Below are 17,078 nucleotides of genomic sequence, written 5' to 3'. Positions count from 1 at the left end.
AGAATTGATTGTCACAATTGAAAAATCACCATACAAGTGTGAGTGCTAGCATGTTCAGTGGCACATTGCGACTCAAACCTTGGACCTTTTGATGTATATCCTTACACGTTAACCACTAGGCGACAACCGGCATCTTATCGTAACAGTTGATGCTTTTCGTGTCCTCACAGTTACAAAAAACTGTAAAGCTTGGTTTGTAATTTAGGTCGGGTTTTCTTAATTTTAAAACCTAGTTAAAAAAAGTGCATATTAATTGTATCTTCAAGGTGACAAACAACTCTTACGAAGAGGCATTAAGGTTAAATAGGTGGTTTTCTTCTTTGTAAACATAGAACACATAAACCTCTTTTAGATTCTAAGTGTTGCTTGAAATAAATTGATTGTAGCAGCGATTTTTCACATCTGACTGTTCAAAATTATTATAATGTTATTTGATTTTCATAAAACTTTAGAAATGAATTACCCATTAAGTAAAGATCAATACAGAAAGTTAAAGATCAATACAGAAAGTTGAATATCAATGTAGACAGTTAAGGATCAATATAGAAAGTTGAATATAAATGTAGAGAGTTAAGGATCAATATAGAAAGTTGAATATAAATGTAGTCAGTTAAGGATCAATACAGAAAGTTGAATATCAATGTAGACAGTTAAGGATCAATAAAGAAAGTCGGTATAGAAATATCCGATAAATGTATTTTTGAAAACCAGGATTTTTTCGTTTTAGGTCGTTAATCAAATTTATAAAGAAAAATATATAAACGTTGATTACCCACAAACATATTTCACCGTATCTTTATGAATATACTTAAAAAAAAGAACATAACATAAAGTTAGTTTAAGGGCTTAGAAATGATAATAATTAACAAGCTTTATCTAACAAAAAACAGATTCATTGTGATTTTTAATGTGTGAAATCTTGGATTCAGAGGATTGATAAGTTAATGGTTCTATTATCTTACTTGGTGTTATACTTATTTTTATATGCGATGTATTACTTTTTGCTGTCTTTTCACTTAATTGTATATCGAACAATGGACTACTCGAAAGTAAAACTTATAAATCTGATTGTTAGGACTAAGATCATCTATTGCTCATTCAGCTAAACTTAATGTAAGTTATAGGAAATGCGGCTCAGAGTTAAACTGCTACAGATTTCTGTGAATAATTTCCACTGAACAGACAATGTTTATCATATGTCTTTTCCTCCTAGTGTTCTAGATAAGGAAACTTACCGAAAAAATATTCAAACTATCTTTTTAGTTCTTTATTCCAGCACTTACAAGCACTTGGTATGCTCACCACATCTATAACTTGTCCTGATTTCGGCCTAATGAGTGTTAAGACATCCCGAACGTATTCAGTGTTAAGTACCTAAATATGTAAGTACGAAGGCATGAACGAACATAAAACGAATATTAAAAATGAAATATTAACGTGGAGTGGTATAACTATATCGCAACGAACAATAAAAAATCGTGAATTAGATTACAATCATCCAAGATAGTGTTTTAACTCTTGACAAGACGAGATGGCAGCAAAAGAGAGGGGATTACGCATGACAAGTAAAACGCGTTAGATAGAAAAGTAGGTTGAAAAAAATGAGAAAAACTCCAGTATGAGCATTTTGACAAAGAGAACACGACATGACGTTTAACCTCCAAACTCTTTGATCATTTTGAGAAAAAGATTTTGACATTTGAATTGAATTAACTTCAAAATAGGATAACTTTTTTTTTGTGAAAAATTCATAAATTTAATTATTCTAAAAGCTTAAATAGCAAAAGTACATTTGTATTGAAGTTTTTCTTTTCTATAGAAGTATTTTGTAATTTTCAAATAAAAGATAATAAAAATAAAAAAAATTAATAAAAATTTAATAATAAAAATTATTTCCACTGCTTATTATATCTATAGGAATATAAATAGTATGTTTTGTAGCTATGAAAATGCCCCCCAGTGGCACAGCGGTATGTCTGCGGACTTACAACACTAGAAACCGAGTTTCGATAACCGTGGTGGGCAGAGCACAGCTAGCCCATTGTGTAGCTTTGTGCTTAACTTCAAACAAACAAAAGCTATGAAAATTATTTCTAATTATTGAAATCGAAATATAAAATATACAATAAGATATCAGCGTATAGTCGTTCCTAATTTTGGACTGACAGACTAGAGGAGAGGCAGACAGTCAAAATCACTCAGCGCTAACTTGTATGACCGAATAGTGGGATTTGACCGTAATTCTTATAACGCACACATGGCCTGTCCAAAGTGCGAGAAGACAAGAACAACATGAAGCACAGTCGATTCACCGCTTGTCACCAAGTTAGACAGGTTTTGGGAAGGTCCACTTCTTATCATGGTTTTTCTGGTCGAAGTCGACAATTTTGGTGAAGAGAGAAAAAAACGTCGTTATTTTGAACTCGTGAATTAGTAAGAATGATCCATCTCGTTCTAAAACCTATATAGATATGGGTTTACTGTGGAGAGTAAAAGACAACTGAAACATCGTATCTAATGTACAGAGAATCACCGTAAATAGCCTAGTCTTATATTTATATTTGAGCTTGTCCTGTATCACAAATGACAAATGGAATTCTCCCAAATCGGTTAAACTTAAATGATATACCAGACTTAATTTTTTCTTCTTGCAGAAGTTTACAATTTTGGTGAGGAGGGAAAATTACGTGATCAAATTAGACAAAGCTAGTTCAATACATCTTGTGTCCAAAATTCAAGCCAGAAGAAAGACGTTCTCCGAAACGTTAAAAAAAGTACAACAACAATAGATAATCAAAATTGTGTTTTCGTCTGTATTGAATCATTTTTGTTTTGGTTTATTTTTTTCGTTTAGTGTTTCTACTTTACCACGTTTTGGACTATTTTCCGCCAGTACTTTGGAAGCGCTACTAGAGTGTCACGTTTAGCACTATTTTCCGCTCCGTTTGTTTGTTTGTAATTAAGCAAAAGCTACAAAATGGGCTATCTGTGATATGCCCACTACAGGTTTCGAAACCCGGATTTTAGCGTTGTAAGTCCGCTGACATACCGCTGTGCCACTGGGGGGGGGGCTTTCCGCTCCGTACTCTGGATGCGTTACTAGAGTGTCACGTTTAGCACTATTCCATCCATACTTTGGACGCGCTACTAGAGTGTCACGTTTTGCACTATTTACCGCTCCGGACTTTGGATGCGCTACTAGAGTGTCAGTGATGTTCCACTATTAGATCAGACACAAGTAGCCCAAGAGATGGCAGTGAGTACTATTGACTGTTTACCTATCGTTTAGTCCATCATTTCAAGAATTAGGGATAGCTATGCGCAGATTTTCAGAATTTACCTTTACACGAGTGTTGGAAACAAACAAACAAACAAATCCAAGAAATTGAATAACCACTGAAAAGAACAAAATAGTTAACTTTTAAGATTTCCGGACAAAGTTTCACGAACATTATCCACTTTATAATGAATTGCTCAGATATTATTTTTACAGGAAACAACATATTAAAATTAAGCAGTAAATGTAAATTTTGATTCATCGCTTTTATTCTCACGCACGTTATAAGATGAGATATATAAAAGTCTGATAATTCTAAAATGTGTCATTAATGAATAAAAGTCATCCTTTTCAAAACCTTGTATTTGGTTATAAAGAATAATATCTCATACAAGATATAAGAATTCTAGTCTAGTTTATTCAATTTGTTCTTGGCCAGGGTTACTGATGAGATGTAGAAATCCCTGAAACCGGTATAACATAGTTACAACTGATGAATATAACGATAGTATTTCAAACAGCTTGTTTGCTGAATCATTCTGAAGACCAAATTACTAGAATCAATGCCACATACTTTTCAAATCTCGTCTGTATAAATGTATATTAACTATACTGAGTGAAAGATAACTAAGACCACCATTCATATCTTCGTTGTTATAATTCTGCAATCTGTTAATATACGTTTCCTCTATCTAATCTGCAAACTATGAGTCTATTTCTAGAAAATAATTGAACAGTAATTTTACACTATAAGTTGTCGCCAATAATCAGTTTATCTGAATATCCTAGCAATTTTAAGACGAAACTAAAATCCAAAGGCCTCGGGCTCTGAGTTTTGTTTTGGAAATAATCTAATGGAGTAGTATTATTTGGTGTAAGTTTGTAATTCCAGTGCCGCAGTCTTCATCAAACTCTATTTGATTGGTTTGGTTTGTTTGTTTTGAATTTCGCGCAAAGCTACACGAGGGATATCTGCGCTAGCTGTCCCTAATTTAGCAGCGTAAGACTAGAGAGAAGGCAGCTAGTCATCACCACCCACCGCCAACTCTTGGGCTACTCTTTTACCAACGAATAGTGGGATAGACCGTAACATTATAACACTCCCACGGCCTTCCCTCTAGTCTTTCACTGCTAAATTAGGGACGGCTAGCGCAGATAGTCCTCCTGTAACATTGCGGGAAATTAAAAACAAACCAAACCTAGTCAACAGCATCTACTGTCAACTTTTGGTTTACTCTAATCGAATTCTAATTCAAAACAAACCAAACCAATCAATTCGAATAAATTCAAACCCGATTCTAAAATTCATCGTTTATCAACTAATAACAGTTATTGAAGATTATTTCAATATAAAACTCGTGCTAAACTAAGTAAATCAAACATCGTTTTATAAGTGGTGCAATATAGGGTTAATTCAGCACTTGGAAGACCCATGCTTTTACAAGTGTAATATATAGAACTAGGAGAGACCCGCAAAACATACGCGGTCAAATTAGCATCTTTATTGCAAAAGTACTTCTTTAAATACTGGATTTCTAGAATAAAACAAACGAATTCCAATTGCAGACACCGAAATCTATAAGACCACTTGTATTAGGCCTAACATTAGTTAAGTCTTAACTAAGTACGGCCTATATTCGATAAAGAGATAAATTAACACCATAACTTGTACGTTTTTATATTTAGTTTAGTTAGGGCTAAAATTGACCGTACTTAATACCATCAATAAGATAATTTTTTTTTAATTTAAAAATGGGAATAGGGAAGTAAATAAACTAGTCTGGAAATAGAAAATAATGTAGATACTATTTCCAGCCTAATTTGTTTACGTTTTTTAAGAGTCCCTAGTTGTAGGCTTGAAAATATAATCTTTGCATTTTGATTAAATTTGTTTCTCTACTTTTTTGACGATCCTTATTCCCCTTTTTAAATTAAACAATTTTAATTATCTTATTTCTTAAGTTTGTTTATGTCCGTTTATGGAGAATAAAGTTTAAGCTACATACGTGTATATGCATTCAATTGAATGTTACATGTTTTTCAACAGTTTACTTCTGCAATGGCTTTTTTTTCACCCAACCATTATTTACTGAGCCAGGTGGTTTTGTGCCTGAGGTTTCGTGTAAACAAGCGAAGTACAAAAATCTGTAGAATAAATCACGACTCACTAGAATAAAGAAATCTACTATGGTAATTGTTTACTGCTAGAAAACTCATTGCAATAGTCGCAGAAAACAACGTTGAGACAAAGTACATCAGCGAACTCGAAAAATGATGACTCTTCAACGTGGCAGCTTCCAATTAAAGTGCTATAAGTTGCACAGATTATTGTTCAATTAATGGACATTATTAAAACACCGGATATTTTCAATAGCGGAAAGTGAAGGGCTTAGGGAAATTCATCAGGGCGTAAATTTAAGGTTGTTTGAATCAATTTTAAAACTACCCTTTGACATACTCAATTCTGCATTCATTACTATTTTCCAGGTTTTAGTAAAATATTCGTAGCCGTTTTTTTCTGTAGCGGCTTTTAAAGCTATAATCAATAATAATAAGGCTGGATACACTGCTATAAATATACATGTTGTTTACTCTAATAAAACGAAGCGTTTTCGACTGGTATAAAACAGAGCATTTCTGACTAGTATAATGGTGCTTAAATTGCTTTATACACTTCAGAGACGCTTGAATGGTTTCTAAGAGCTTATGTTGATAGTGAACAAGAACATAGAAAATTTTAGAGAGTGGAAATCTCGACTTTCAAGAATCAACTTAAAAATAGACCTACAATCTTCTCAGGAGTTTGTTTAGTAGCTGTGCATAGATTTTGGGGCATTATACCTAGCCGTTTTTGCTGTAGACTTCAGTGCTTGAATGGCTTCGAAGAGAAACTTGGCCAGTAGCGATAAAGAAACTGATAAAATTTTTCATTCTTCTTCAAGAATCAACATAAAAATAGTCCTATGATCTGCGCAGGAGTTTTTATAGTAGGTTTGTCCAGATTTGAATAAAATATTCATAGCCGTTTTTATTTCTGCAAGTTTGTGAGATAATATGAATAATGGTAATAATAATATGAAGAACAAATGGATAAATTTTGAATTTTGTATAACAATCGGAAAATCAACATTTTTGTTATTATCAATATTTTAGCAACCTTAACCATTGAGATAGAAAGTCTTTGAGTGTTGTTTCAAGAACAAGTCTGCTTTTCAAGATAGTTTTTGCCCGTATGTGAAATTCACAGGCGAACCCTATTATGAACCATTATCGTGATTCATGATAGATAAACTTATAATGTTATTCTACAACTTAATATTAGACCTTTTTAAAAACTCTGAAAAGCTTTTAATATGTTGTTGTACAAAATGTCTACTAAAGCATACCTACATCTATCAACCTTCTGTTTACATCCATTGAAATAAAGTACATGTGTATGCGCAGTTAGACAGTAAGGTGCTCGCGCATTTACAGGACAGACAAAAACCGAGTATTATTATAATAGGTTCTTTGCGGCACTACTATCAAGTTTGATCTCGGTTGTTGAAATAGCAAAGGAAATTATGGAGACTGTTCAGAGGAAAGAGCCATAAAACAATGGAAGAGAAACAGGATTTGCTTTCTCTTAAAGTGGACAAAACTACTTCTGCTGATAAGAGTAATACCTGAGTTATAATTAACAATACAGCTTCCGATTGCAAGGCTGATAAATTCCAAAATGAAAGCGTATACTTCTGCTAAAACTTGATACTACTTCTATCGTTCAAAAGCAATTTAACAAATTACATCGTGTTATTCAATATTAGCAATTAAATCACCATAAACATACAACGAACCATCAGTGCACACAATACCATTTCAACACAGCTTGACGGAGTACCAAAAACTCAAAAGAAAAAAATCCTATTAGACCTTATGAGACCTACAATTTTCTTGACAACATTTTAAGACCGTTATCTCTAAGAAGGCCGCATTCATTATGAGTTTAAAATCTTATTTAAAGACAATGTATACTGTTCTGGAAGTTTATCATACGTTCTAGGTACACCTGGATGTGAAAACCAACTCTTAGTATCACTCAAGTCAACGTTAAGAGCTTTTTCACAATAAGAAATAACATTTTATTTCTTTATATCTGTCAAGATTTAAAAGAAGATCTAAAAGGTTCTGGAGATTTTTGTTTGTTTGAAGTTAAGCCCAAAGCTACACAATGGCCTATCAGTACGGGTATCGAAACCCTGTTTCTAGCGTTGTAAGTCCACAGACATAGAGCTATCTCACTAGGGGTAGGTTCTGGAGACCTGGTGAAAAACTGTAATTATTAAAAATATCATCAACTTGACCTTTTAACCTCTTACGCTAAAATAGAAAGGTCAAACATGTAATTAAAATATGTGAGCATTCACTTAGCAAGCTTCACTTTGTTTAAGAATCTTCAATAATTGAAACATTTGTCGTTTAACTTGCTTTCACGACAAGCCATCAGACTCTCGAGTTAGTTGTTTAAGGAAGGCATACACAAACTATTAGTTTATATTCTGAGTTTATTAAAAGTAAAAAACTTTAGAATGAAAACTTTACTTCACTTATCGTTCCCATCGTTGAATGCTAATTAACAGAATAATATATATATTTTATAAACATTATTTGACTTTTATGAAAGCATAATCAAATATCGAAAGAAATTTTCCTCACTTTTGTTTTCCAAAGGGGGCATTGACCATAAATCTGACTTTTTTGATGTTCAGGATTAGGTATTCAGGTGAACAAACAATCATGTTTGGTATGAATAAATAAACGAGAAATGAGGTAAACAAAATAGTACAAAAATCAACTTGATGAAAGAGGTAATAGTAAGGTACGAATTGGGACTGAGGGCAGAAGTCGTCGACATACAAACAAACCTGATTTGCCCAGGACTTGACGTCATGCAACCTGCATACCACATTAAATAAAGATGGATAATGCTGTTTTTTTTTATCGTTCTGAATAAAGTACTAAAATAAGTAATAATTTACATTTCTGTGATTAGTAGTTGAGGAATTAAATTTTCCCAGTTATTTAGTGCTTCTCACAGCATATAATACCAATATAGCAAGGATCTGACGGAAATAGGTTTCTTAAGTAAACACAACTTGTTAGTTTGTGTATTAATTTGAATTAATTCAAACCCGATTCTACTCTCAAAATTCACTATTTATGAACTAATAACAATTATTTAAAATTATTTTAATACAAGACTCGTGCTATACTAAAAACAAAATTAGAAGTCGTCATATAAGTGTAATATAGGGTTAATTTAGTATTTGTAAAGAAGAACCATGTTTTAACGTGTGTAATATACAGAATTCAGTGCGGTACAATTTAGATCATCACGTGACCCACATAACTCATACTTATTAATCATAATAATGATAATAATAAGCGAGAATAAAATGGTTCCATCCATCCACTTCTATGTTGTAAACGCTTTCTTCCAACTGTTTTTAATGGAATTAGATATAAAAATATAGGCGTAAGTATACAAGCTTGATGGAAACGTGTAAAATGCTTCTAATATTGAACAGTAGTAGTAATTACACATAATAAATAACAGAAATGACATGGAAGATGTTAACACCTCTAACGATACAGAATAAATATCAAACTCATAAGATGTCTTTTTCTTAAAACATACACGTTGTAATTCAATTTTAGAAAAAGGTTATTATATAAAAATAAACGTTGTTTTAAACTTATATATAATATACAAGGCATAATAGTTAATCCTATATGTGTGAATGGTGTTGCCATCTAGTGACTAAATTCAACAATGACAATGACAATTTAAATCAATTAGTAATACGGTGAATCACGAAGACAATTGTTTGTAAGAATATATATTAATCATAATTTAATCAGTTTTGTTCTATAAAATCAACAACGTTCTTTTAAAACATGCGTGTAAGTCAACACTACACACTATCGTAAACCAAAAACAGAGTAAACTGTTCATTTCTTCATTTATATTTGAGTTTTTTTATATCGTGGCTTAAATGGTATTCATTACAACATGACGACTGCAACTCTAATGTTAAATTGTTTATTAGTGAGCATTGTAAACTGTAATTTTATATTTCCAGTCCCTTTTAAAATTAAGAGTTAATAATTTTATTCATGGAATTTTACTTATAAATGGAAGCTCAATTGAGATCACAAAAAAAGTTCGTAACGACAACATCTTTGTTTTCTATATATTCTGATCTTTTTTTCTTTTATCTTATAAATGTTGAAGGGATGGTCTAATAATTCAACTGAATTTTGCATTAGACGATATCCAATCATAGTTGGCATGGCATATTATATATTTCCCCTATAAGAGTTAGGGCATTCAATAACTTAATAAGACATGGAACTTGTACATCCAACAAAAAAGAAAACTTGAAAAAAATTCAAATATTAATACAGCTCCAACAATTTACATGAACTTTGACATTTTTCTTTAAACCTTTTTTCTCCTAAATAAATTATCTCGACTCTTCTGATGTGCCAAAGATGGTACTTTGGACAAAACCTTTTTCTTGTTCTGTCCTGAGCTCGGCATTAGTTTAACTCTTTTTTGAAATATTTTATTGTGAAGTAGTGTTATTCTTCAAAGGATTCATAACCAAAGGGGATTAGAAATTTCCTATTTTAGAAGGAATTTTAACCTCTTTCTCGGTTTATTATTTTGCTTAGAAGTGTCATCTAATAGTTACATCTATTAGGGCTAAATCCAAACATTGATGCAACAATCTAAATAGAAACGACGGTCTATTATTATTTAAAATCTTTAACCCCTCTAGTTTACATTTAGTATAAATATTTTATGACATTTTATGACGATATTCAACTGTTGATCGTTCTTTTTAAATTTAATACATCATATTTTGAGCATTTCCTCCCTATGAAGGTTTCCAGTCATGAAAGAATTTATTTTTTAATGTTAAGTACATTATTTCGTAATTTATAATTCATAAAAAATGATCCAAGGTAATGTTAATCCAAAAAGAAGAAAACGAGGTGGAAAAAGTAAGAAAGTATGACACTTATAGGTTACCTTTTCACAAAGTTTTATGGCTCTAGTTAGTATATATTTGCTATTTAGGCTTAAATGATTTAAGCAAAACTATTAAAAAAAGTGCTTAATGTATTCGATTTTGAAAAGTATTATTTAATGAACAAAATCTTACGTTATACGAAATCAATACTTTGACGATCAGACAACGAAATATTTTTTTTTCAGAGTTGAAGAAGAAATTGGAATAACAGTAATTTTTTGTGTATATATATAATAAATAAAACTTATACGTAAATTATAATCCTTTTTTTATAATATTCATTTTCTGCGTTACTGAAGTATATAAATTTGTCTTTTTTCAGGTGAGCAGAATAGCGGGGATGTAAGATAAATATAATTTTATTAATGAATGTATTTGCTAGATTGTCTGTATGCTTATAATATCACTTAACTGATCACGTCTGCGTCGTTTAATTGGCCCCCTAGTGGCACGCTAGAAACCGGGTTTCGATACCCGTGCAGTTTTGTGCTTAAGTACAAACAAATAAATCGTTTAGTTGATGGAAAAATTGGGCGGAGCGTTCAGTTTCCTTTCTTTTACAACAGAATCTTCTTGTTTTCTATTTCCATGAAAAGCACAAAAGTTGTTGCTCCTAAAATTTTTAACTAGAAATTCCAAAAAATTCTCGAAAGTAAGTCACAGTGGAATATAAGCGATTGGCGAGCTCGACAAAGTCTTTCTTTTTTATCAGGAAGAACGTAGAATAAAAATATTCCTATAAAATTATCTTTTAAATTTTGTAAAATTTTGTAAAACGTGCAAGATTGCTAAAAGTGACAATAGAAACAGCGATAACTCAAAAATGTAGTTAAATAGTGAACACAAAAAAATGAATGATGGAAACCATCTCTTTATGATGTTATGATTTAAGCGCCAAAAGTCGACGAAATTTTGAGGGATTGTGAAAACAAAATTGCAGTTAACTTGCTTATGTAACAATATTTAGGCCTATCGGTTTTCCAATCCAACCAGGTTTTTGAGGAGAAATCATACACTGCTTGCTTCAAGTCCAATTTATTGGAGAAATATTGCACATTACTTGCTCCAAGTCCAATTGTTTTTACACGAAATTGCACATCACTTGCTCCAAGTCTGATTGTTTTTACACGAAATTGCAGATTACTTACTTCAAGTCCAATTGTTTTTACACTTATTTTGAGCTGCAATGGACAAATTAGGTTACTCCAAGTTCATTTTTTGAGACCAAATCGTACATTGCTTATTCCAAGGATATATGTGTGTCTACATACATCTATATAATTTAAAATTACAGCACATTAACTTATCTCAATGACATACCTTACATGACGCTACTCCACAAACTTCTTGCGACCCGATACGAAAATTAGCAGGACGTGGTTTTTGGACGCAGCCACGTCCGGTCCTAGATATTTTACTGCCCTATAGGCACATTTTCAATTTGCCTCTCCCTTGAATTTAATTTTACTTGTGCAACGGAACCGTAGGACTATAAATCAAATGTATTTAATTACATTTACTTATTAAATCCCAAGGAAATGTTATAGTAACAGTTAACACGTGACTACCGTGCCACTTCAAAATTTAATATTTACACAAAATTCACTTTTCTTGTTCTGACAGAAGCGAAATCGCACACTACTTGTTCCACGTCCAATTTCTTAAAGCAAAATCGCACATTGGTTACTCCAAGTTCATTTTTGGAGACCAAATCGCACATTAATATGACAGTTATAACACTACATGAAAATAAGAAACATGCCCTTTTTTGAGTTACATAATCAAAACGATTATTTTATTACAGTATGCCCCACTGTGTTTCGGCAATAAACTTATACCGCTAAAATACGAGGTTTGAACTCTGTGACGGACACAGCACAGATAGCCGATTGTGTAACTTTGCACTAAAAACAACAACAACAACAGTGTCAGTGAATGTCAATGTGCCTTCCACTTTCTATGAGGTAATAATAATATATACAACTCATATCAGGTATGCCTTTTTCCCCTTCTAAGTCATGCTGAATTTATGACGCAGGCTTTCGGTAGGCAATGTGAGCAAGTACTGGGCCACAATCTAGAAATAATGGTTGGGTACCATTAAATTAAGGGAACTTTGATAACTAACACTAATGCAATGTTGACGTAATGTCACTCTTGATCAATGCATTCATTTGATATATATATATATATATATATATAAAGATAAGTTTCAGCCATCACAATAACAAAAGAACCAATAAGAGTAAGTGGAAAGTTAATTAACCCACGTTATTCTGATGCATTAAACCCTGCAATGTGAATGTTAGGGATGAAGTTAGATGCTGCAAGTAAAGAGAAAGATGCGCTGTTCTTTAGTTTCCACATCGTATGTAAGAGGAAATATTTCAACTGTTTTCATACCTATCTCAAGTATCTTTATATATTTCCTTCTCATATTAATTAACATAAACCAAGTATATGTATGATATGGCGTATTGCTTTATATTTCAGTTATGATTATTATGATTATTTATTTTTAACGGTTGAAATAATTGAATAATTCAGTTGGTCTATGTATAACAGTTTGGTTGGTAAAAGCTACTGCTGTTTAAATTTAACTTGGTCTGGTTCTTTCTTTTCTTTAACCCCTACGTTTGCGGCTTGTGCAAGTCTGTTTACCGCTCCATTCGCAAAGATTCGCGAATTTTTCGGCGGGCTATTCAAAATGTTGCGCACAAATTGCTTACATCATATGATGTCAACCGCAGTTGAATGGTTAGGGAATATATTTTTGATATGAATAAATATGCTTTTTGTTTGTTTATCTTACATAACAAATGCACAAGTTAACGTGATTAGATAATTAGCTACACCATTCTATAATATGAGAGTAATCAACTTTTAGGGATAAGTCTCTAGATTTGCAGTTAATTGTTGCAAAACACGAAATATTTATGTAGTGGAAACCCCTTGCTTCTGAATTTTTTAATTTTTAAACATCTTATAAGATTTACACTGCCAGCCTATCTTCTAGATACTTTAACGAACTGTCATTACGATATAAAGACAGATTGTTTGGGAAAGTCGATTTTGGCTTTAATAAATCTTTTCTATTTATATTAAAAAAATTCGTTTAGTCAAAAAATGAAAGAAAAAGAAAATTAAAGTGTTCATTTTTTAATTTTGAGTTCCTGCAAGTAAACTAAATTAGAATGTTCATTGTTTAATTTTGAGTTCCTGCAAGTAAACTAAATTAGAATGTTCATTGTTTAGTTTTGAGTGCCTACATGTAAACTAAATTAGGGTGTGCATTGTTTAGTTTTGAGTTCCTGCAAGTAAACTAAATTAGGGTGTGCATTGTTTAGTTTTGAGTGCCTACAAGTAAACTAAATTAGAATGTTCATTGTTTAGTTTTGAGTTCCTGCAAGTAAACTAAATTAGGGTGTGCATTGTTTAGTTTTGAATGCCTACAAGTAAACTAAATTAGGGTGTGCATTGTTTAGTTTTGAGTTCCTGCAAGTAAACTAAATTAGGGTGTGCATTGTTTAGTTTTGAGTTCCTGCAAGTAAACTAAATTAGGGTGTGCATTCTTTAGTTTTGAGTGCCTACAAGTAAACTAAATTAGGGTGTTCATTGTATAATTTTGAATGCCTACGAGTAAATTATTATAATTTATATTTTAATTATACACTTATTAACTAAAACATTTTTACATACTTTATTTTCATTTGAGTGCTTTTTTCTTTTCATAATTAATAAATATTTATTCTCCTGAAGAAGAATAGTAAACTATTCGAAAGCGCTCGAGTTTTGGGTCTCGTTTTGAAAATAATAAATATATTTTGGTGTCTCAAGATTTCTCATCTACTATATTTTTGTACTTATTTTAGTTAACAATCGAATGATAACAATGTTCATAGGTTTGTTTGATTGCTTTAGGGTAAACCCACATTGAGCTATCTGCTGTGTCCACCGCAGGGAATCGAATCCTGATATTTTTGCTTTCTAAGTCCGTAAACTTATCGCTGTCTCATAAGGAGAGTCAGTAATATAAAAAAAAATAATTTAACCCTGGATAAAAAAAATAGCAAAAACTGCGATCATGCACAATACTAAACGTACATTGAAATCAGTGCTTAATAAGCCATAAATACCAGAATGTTTACGATGAGCTATGTGTGTTATTATTTTCTGATATTGTATTTACTTTGTGCATATATCATGTTTTATCCTGCACAATTTTAAAAGCTTAACTTGGCATGGCTATGGTGCTCGATTTACAACGCAGAATGTGGTAACTGATATTTATCATGGGCTTTAACCTTGGACGTTAAACTCTCAGTCCAGCACACGAAGAACTAGGTTAAACCATGTTAAAAGAAACACGCTGCTTTCTTTCTTCAAATACAGATACACTAATCACTAGCTGAAATATGTTTCTCACAATTTTCCATAACTATTCAATTAAATACCTTTAAGCAGAAAACGTTAACATGTGAAACTGATTCTTTGGTGCAACCAATACATTCTTAGTTAAGTTGTAGTACTTAAATGTTTTCAAGAATGATACTGGTAGTCATAAAACTGTGAAAATGGCGACGTTAAAATGTCAAACTGATTCTTTGGTGCAACCAATACATTCTTAGTTAAGTTGTAGTACTTAAATGTTTTCAAGAATGATACTGGTTGCCATAAAACTGTGAAAATGGCGACGTTAAAATGTCAAACTGATTCTTTGGTGCAACCAATACATTCTTAGGTAAGTTGTAGTACTTAAATTTTTTCAAGAATAATACTGGTAGCCATAAAACTGTGAAAATGGCAAAGTACTTGGAAAAAAAGAAAATAAGAAAGGAAAGCTATTTGGAATTAATATGTTGACATGGATAAAACAACATAATTTGTGGTGATGAAAAGTGAATTATTAGTCTTCATTCTATATTGTAATAATTTGAATTAAATCACACAAGAAACTTCTCCATTGCATTGGAATATATATAAGTTTATTGTATAATATACACTACCTGCACCAGGTTTTCCCATAGTTTTTTTTGGTAGTTAAAGGAAAACAGAAAAAAGAAGGGTCGGTACAAAAGAAATTTTCCATACTCGTTAAATTTCTTTGTTTTTTTTTTTTTCACACCGACCTATTTTGCACTCATCTTTCGGTTTGTTTGTTTATAAGACTACAAGGAAGGCAGCTAGTCATCACCACCCACCGCTAACTCTTGGGCTACTCTTTTACCAACAAATAGTGGGATTGACCGTCACATTATAACGTCCACACGGATGAAAGGGCGAGCATGTTTGGTGTGACGGGGATTCGAACTCGCGACCCTCAGATTGCGAGTCGAGCGCCCTAACCACCTGGCCATGCCGGACCTCCCTAATCTTTCGGAAGTCACGATTTGTTGGAGTGTGTAAGACTGTTTCTCTAGTTCGAGCAAGCGTTGTGGGACAACAGTATAATTTTTGTGCTATGTATGGGAGCTGGCCGATAGCAGATGCAAAAGGTATTGACAGTTCTAGCACAATCCGCTAAAAAAAATGGAATGAACAAGTTGGTATTAATGCAGTGTTCGGTAGCTTTCACTATTGTATTCGCAAATATATTACTCTTACCTCCCAACACACTTTTGAAACGAGCCTAGAAATATTGAGTTCCAAACAGAGTTTTCCTCAAAGTTGAAATCCTGGAAGACAGACTATCATAGTGAGACTTGGTCAGTTCAGTCAAATTGATGTATTTATTCCTAGTCGGATAACTTGTGTGATCCATCAAAGTCTATTGCACCTGATCTTTCTTTTTTTTTAACTGCAAGTGTTATCTCCAATCAAATAAAAGTTCCCATCCGTTCTGTTACAACTGGTATGATCGTCCTTCTTTGTTATTACCAGCTGATATTAATTGGTTACTAATATCTCTATACAGATGATTTTTGAAGTACTAGGCTTCTGCAGGGATGTCATTACCATGTATGACAAGTACTTGGGTTCGTTATTCGTGTAGAATAACAGTTAGCTGAGTAAGTTTCGGGTACGTAACAATGACTGTTGCCCATTGTCCTAATGTTCCCCCTATTGTTACAGAAATTGTTTTTCAGTTTCGTTAAAAGCGCTCCCCAGTGGCACAGCGGTAAGTCTGCGGACTTACAATGCTAGAAACCGGGTTTCGATACTCGTGGTGAGAAGAGTGCAGATAGCCCAATGTGTAGCTTTGTGCTTAACTTCACACAAACAAACAAAGTACCCCTACAGGTGAAAGGTGAAACAATTTGCCTTTTTCTCTTTGACTCTTTAATCTTACCGGAACTTTATATATAAAATGTAAAAAAAATAAAAAAATAGGTAAATGTCTTAATTTTGGCATAAATCAATTAGTAAGTACCATTTATCGATTTCACATTCACATTTAAACATGAGGCAGATATTCATCGACATGATTGCAGATTGCAAAGTTATAGGAACTGTTGCAACAAACAGCAATTCAGTATACTTGAAAACCCATTTAGTAGCTCACCAAACGCCATGTCTGAATCAGCAAAGTTGGGAATTCATCTTCAGTAAATTGGTATTGTGTTCAGTATAATTGAAAACCCGAGTATATCGTATATAAACAAAAGGATGGAGAACAGTGTATTATAAAGGCTAGAGTATATCGTATATAAACAAAAGGTTGGAGAACAGTGTGTTATAAAGGCTAGAGTATATCGTATATAAACAAAAGGTTGGAGAACAGT

This window comes from Limulus polyphemus, unplaced genomic scaffold, assembly GCF_000517525.1.
Source record: "Limulus polyphemus unplaced genomic scaffold, Limulus_polyphemus-2.1.2 Scaffold191, whole genome shotgun sequence".
Classification (NCBI taxonomy): domain Eukaryota; kingdom Metazoa; phylum Arthropoda; class Merostomata; order Xiphosura; family Limulidae; genus Limulus; species Limulus polyphemus.
The sequence above is the reverse complement of the archived record's forward strand: the minus strand, read 5'-3'. Positions refer to the sequence as shown.